This window comes from Lactuca sativa, chromosome 4, assembly GCF_002870075.4.
Source record: "Lactuca sativa cultivar Salinas chromosome 4, Lsat_Salinas_v11, whole genome shotgun sequence".
Classification (NCBI taxonomy): domain Eukaryota; kingdom Viridiplantae; phylum Streptophyta; class Magnoliopsida; order Asterales; family Asteraceae; genus Lactuca; species Lactuca sativa.
In genome coordinates this window covers 285293568-285299653 of record NC_056626.2, presented here as the reverse complement: position 1 = coordinate 285299653, position 6086 = coordinate 285293568, and positions in this window count along the sequence as shown.

The window sequence follows — 6086 nt, the reverse complement described above, 5'->3', positions numbered from 1 at the left end:
GGCACGAAGGGCCGAGTTGTCGTCGCTTAGGGATTGGCGAAGTGTAGCGAATGAGGTCAACTCCGTAGAAACAAACTTTGCTAATTGCTGAACAATCGGTTCCAAAGTTGTTTTTGTGGCGTCGGCGCTTTCCTGTAAGGACTTCAACAGGAGAGAAGCGTCGGAGAATAGTTTATCGACTTTTTCGGTCGCAGCCTCACAGGCTTTGGTAGAGGCTTCGATGGCGGCAGTGGCTGAGGCTACCGAATCATGTTGAGCCCTGGAGAAGGCATCAACAATCTTCTGAAGTGCAGCTTCAGAGAGAGATGACTGTGGGTTGGAAGATGAGGCGAGAAGTAGGTCAACCTTCTCGTTGAGCTCCTTAAGGTGCTTCTTTGTCACTGAAGCATCATCCTCTTCATCACTTTGAACCTGAAACGGACTGTAATAGACCGAATCGAAGTTCATGTTATCACCGCCAAGAAACGGGTTATCTCCATCAGAGGCATCATCTGGAGATTGTGGAGGCGGTGAAGCTGGGGGTGTGGTTGTTTTGGTCAGTTCAGGTTGAGTGGGTGTGGGGTTAGTTTCGGGTGGTGGTTAAGTTTGGGTAGGTTCGGTTGTATGTTGGGTTTCGGTTTGAGGTGGTTGGGTTACGGGTGGGGTTTCGGTTACTGGTGGTGTTTCGGTTGCAGTTGTGAAAATGGGTGGTGGTATAGGGAAAGATGTTGGTGGAATAGTGGTATTGGGAATTATGGTCGGAATGGAAGTAGGAATGGTTGGAGGAGGTGAAGGAACTGGTGAATTATGAAGTTCCATCTCTGGGGTAGGTGACCGAGGTGGTGTGTTGCCTCGTTGAGGAGTTTTGCCTCCTTGAGAGCCGTCCAAACCCGAACTCTCGTGCTCTGATTCACTCGAAGAAGAGGGAATAACAAGCTTTCGCTTTGGTTGAGTCTTCCTCCTCTTCGGTTGTGGGGACTGTGCAACTTTAGGCTGTTTCCTCTTCTTGGGAGAAGGACTCGTAGGAGCTTTGGTCGCTTGCTTCCCTTTGTCCGCCTTTTTACCCCTGTTCACCAGTTTGTCAGCATCGTGGATGGACCTTAGCATTTCCGGTGTAAGTTCCCTAGGACCAGTTGCCCTGAATTCCTTGATCGTCCGGATTAGTCTACTGTCAGAGGGAACAGCGCCATACATTGTCTCCGGAATAGAGCCAATAAAAGAAAACTTGGATGCATCGGAGACGATGATCTTCTTGGTATGAAACGTACCGATGGAAGACATCGATGCACCTGCAGGAGTGGGAATGTCGAACTTGTCCATCGCCCACTTGGTGATTAAAATCCAGAATCGGGCCAGCGACACCTCAGAGTGTCGTGAGGATGAAGAAAGGCTCTGGACGAGCTGTTGCCAGAGGACCAACCCAAAATCCAAGTTGACCCCGTTGTAGACAGCATACATGATCGACAAGAAAAGTCGACTGGCACTGTCAGATCCTGAGCTCCGTTCCGACAAGCCCTTGAAGAGGACTGTGAACATGCCGTTCCACTGTGGCGGCAAGCAGGACTTCTTGAATTTTGCGAAGGAGGTGAGAACCTCCGTGTACCCCATATTGTAAAACATGTTATACAGATACCCAACCAGAATCGTCTCCGGATTTATTCTCGATGGGTCAACAGCCAACCCTAGCATTGTGCAGAAACGTTGTCGAGAAATAGAGGTCTTGTGTTTAGCAATCTCGAAGAACACCCGCTCGACTGCTTTGTCGTAATAGGCAGTCGCATAAACCTGCGAGAGGGCCACCATGGGCACAGACTCGATCCTGGAGAGAGCCGTAGCGATTTGGGAGTACTTCAGGCACTCGATGATCGGCGACATGTAGGAGTCGTACGCCAGAGGGTTGAGATCGATCACCAGGCATTGTTGCGGACGAATAGGAAGGATTTGTGAGGTAGCATGGACTGAGGATGATTCCGCCATTGGTGAATGTAGTAGAAGAAGAAGATGAACAGTGAAGCTTTGGGAGTTTTTGCTCTCTAGAAAATCCGGAAGCAGTAAAAAGGTAAATGAGAGTGTAGACTGCCTTTTATAGTGAGGTATCAGAGAGAGAAAAATCGTTTCAAATCTTCTATGCAATGATCACGTAGGAGAGAGAGTGTCAGATTCCTAGGATCACGCCACCCAACAAGCGCCGTTTCAGAAGAAAAACGGTTCAAATCCTCACGCGCCTTTAAATGCCAGAGGGATGTCGCTTGGATTTCGCACACGCGTCCATAATGTCAGTAAAAGTATGGGCGTTTCAAATTCACACGCGCCCCCTTTTTACCGTCGTTTGAATTTCAATCCGTTTAACTCCCGCCGAGTCAGCAACCTTTCGTCTTATCCTTTTAAACGACATCTTTTGAATTAAATACCCACGTGGATTGTTTTTGACCACAACTTCATAATTAACCCCAAAGTAATAATACAGCCTGTAATAATGAGTAACGGAGTTTTGGAAAATCAAAGATTTTCGTGCAAAGAGTGTAAAAGGAAAAGAAATAAAGCAACTCTTTTAAGGATTTTCTGTGATGTCAATAATGACACGAAACTGATGATCCCGGGCATGAATCTCTTCCTTCAAGGTCAAGAGAGACCTTAAAGTGTTAGTGTGGATTCCCGTTGAATTACGATCAAACACTTATTAATAAATGTTGAAAGGCTTCTTTTAATTAGGCTAAATAAGGGTGGCTTTCGCTTTGATTCAGCAATTCTATTCTTGAAATAAGAAAGAAAGTGAACAAAGTACTTGTGAGACCGGTGTAGCCTGTTGAACAAGTAGGTAGGAATTTATTTTAAATTGGCTTGGAAAAATATAAAATCTCAGATAAAAAAAATTAAAATTGGATCCCAAGGGAAGAAATGTTATGGTGTTTAACAATTTCATAGGAATCACACAAAATAAAATTTGAGATTTCATGAAGGTACATTCGTCAATTCTTTGGTGAAAACTTGAGCAAATTAATTGTTCACCGTCAATTCATTAGGTGTTGAATTTTGGGTTTCACTCAGCTCGTAGTGACACGAAACTAAGATCATAAACACAGATGTTGTGTAACCATAAACCTCAGTGGTAATTTCTGAGAGTCTCAAGGGTTACGTTGATGAAACGAATGTAATGGAGAAGTGTAATGGAGATGGTGTAAGAAGATAAAGTACCTCTGCTGCGAAAATAAGGACCAAACAGGAAACTCTTAACTCATGTGAGAAGAGAGTGAGGTAGCTTACGATTAGAATAAATGTGTTAGCCTTATTGGGAAGACAAGGTTTGGGTATATCAGGTCATGAAGGCTATTATTCAAAATCTTATGAGGCTTGGGACACATACAGCAGCATGCTTCTAGGGACACTTAAGTAATTTAACATTTATATTCCCTTAAACGAAGGAACACAAAAAAATAAAAAATATTTTTGGAGTTTTTGAGATTTATATAAAAAATAAAATAAGTAAAAAAAAATGAGTTTAAAAAAAACTTTTAAAAAAATTGAAAAACCGAACCCGAGCGTTCGGTTGGTTTCGGTTCCAAAAAATTTTGAAAAACCGAACCCGAACCTTCGGTTGGTTTCGGTTCAACAAAATTTTGAAAAACCGAACCCGAACCTTCGGTAGGTTTTGGTTTTGGAAAATTTTGAGAAACCAAGGGATTTAGACATGCAATTGGAAAATACTTTCAATATTAAGAGATACAAATTTTGTACAAGAAATATACAACAAAGAAAAACTACATTTGAAGGGATGAGCGAGACAGATGGTTTAACCGAACCCGAACGTTCGGTTGATTTCGCTTCTTACGTTTGAGGTTGAGAGGTAGTGTGAGGTACTGACTCTGATTCCATCATACCTAGCCCTTGCAGTATTCTATTGAATGATGCTTCAGGAAGAGCTTTGGTAAAGACGTCGGTCAGTTGATCAGTGGTTCTTACGAAGTGAACTTCGACGTTTCCATCTTCCACGTGATCTTTGATGAAGTGATACCTCAGTGCTATGTGTTTGGTTTTAGAGTGTTGCACTGGGTTATGATAGATCCTAATTGCACTTTCAGAGTCACAATATAGTGGGATCTTCTTCATATTGAGTCCATAGTCTCGAAGTTGACTCTGGATCCAAATCACTTGTGATGTGCAGGATGCAGCGGCAATGTATTCCGCTTCGGCAGTAGACAACGACACACACGTTTGTTTCTTGGATTTCCAGCTGACCAACTTTCCGTCAAGGAATTGACAGCCACTAGTTGTGCTTTTTCTGTCGAGTCCACATCCTCCAAGGTCAGCATCAGAATAGGCTTGAACGAAGAAGCCTGAGTTGGAAGGATACCATAGACCTAAGGAGGTGGTTCGCTTGAGATAGCGTAAGATGTTCTTCACTGCAAGCATGTGAGGTTCGCGTGGGTTCGCCTGAAATCGAGCACAATAACACACATAAAACATGATGTCAGGCCTGCTAGCAGTGAGATACATTAGTGAGCCTATCATTTGACGATAGAGCGTGATATCGACAGCCGATTTATCAAGGAATGGAGTTAGCTTAGTGCCGAATGCCATTGGGACTTTGACTTTTGAGTCTCCCATCATACCGAACTTTGCTAGGAGAGTCTTCGTGTAAGCTTCCTGATTGATAAAGATGCCTTCGGGTCCCTGTCTAATATTTAAACCAAGGAAAAAGTTAATAGGACCCATTGAGCTCATTTCAAATTTAGTCTCCATCAACTTTCTGAATTCAGCTGTTAAGCTGGGATTCGTAGAGCCAAAGATGATGTCATCGACATAAATTTGAACAATCATAAGGTGGTTACCTTCCTTTTTGCGAAAGAAGGTTGGGTTAACCGAACCTTGTTTGAATTTGGACATCTTTAAGAATTTAGTTAGCGTTTCATACCAGGCTCTTGGAGCTTGTTTAAGGCCATACACAGCTTTATCCAGAATATAGCAATGGTTTGGATACTTTTCGTTCACGAACCCAGGAGGTTGCTCCACATACACGATTTCTTCGAGTTCTCCATTAAGAAATGCACACTTGACGTCCATTTGGAAAACTTCAAAGTTTTTGTGAGCAGCATAAGCCAGAAATATTCTAACAGATTCTAGCCTAGCTACTGGAGCGAAAGTCTCTTCATAATCTATCCCTTCCTCCTGACAGTATCCCTTTACCACCAGACAAGCTTTGTTCCTTATAACATTCCCTTCCTTGTCCATTTTGTTCCTAAAGACCCATTTGAGACCAACGACCGAAGCATCTGGAGGAGTTGGAATGAGGCGCCAGACTTTGTTCCTTTCAAATTCGTTCAGTTCATCTTGCATTGCTTGAACCCAATCAGAGTGATCGAGGGCAGTGTTAACTGTCTTCGGTTCAACTTTTGATACAAATGAGTTAAACATACAAAACTCAACCTTTGAAAATAAGGATGTCTGTTTTGCCTTTAGTTGTGATCGGGTCAGAACCTTTTCAGAGACATCACCAACTACTTGAGAGATAGGATGATCTCTGGTCCATTTGGTAAGAGGAGGGTAATTTGGATCAAAGGTTGGGTCTAGTTCAGCATTGATCATTTCTTCTGGCTCAGATTGGCTATCGTAGTCAAGCGTCATATCATCATGCTCCCCCTCGATTGATGAACTTTGAGAAACTTGAGGTTCAGGGGTTTCTTGTGATGCTGGACTTGCAGGCGTTGATGCACCTTCTGTTGGTGAAGCACTTTCGGTTGGAGAAGCACTTCCGGTTGGAGAAGCACTTCCGGTTGGAGAAGCACTTTCGGTTGGAGAAGCACTTTCGGTTGGAGAAGCACTTTCGGTTGCAGTTGTAGAACTTGGATCCCCCTCGACATTTGAGCTTGGCTCCCCCTCGACTGAAGCATTGTTGGATGGGGGGTCATCAGCAATCGATCCTCCTTCATTCATTCTCCTGACAGCTTCTTCGACAATTTGCTTCATGTAGTCGACCTTGTTGTCTGCAGCACCTGCTTCTGAGAGAGAAGCTTTCTCTAGTTCGTCAAAGAGCTCCAGAAATTTATCATATAAATTAGCGATCGAGACTGTGACTTGCCCAATTTGAGGAAAGATTTCCCTAGCGATGT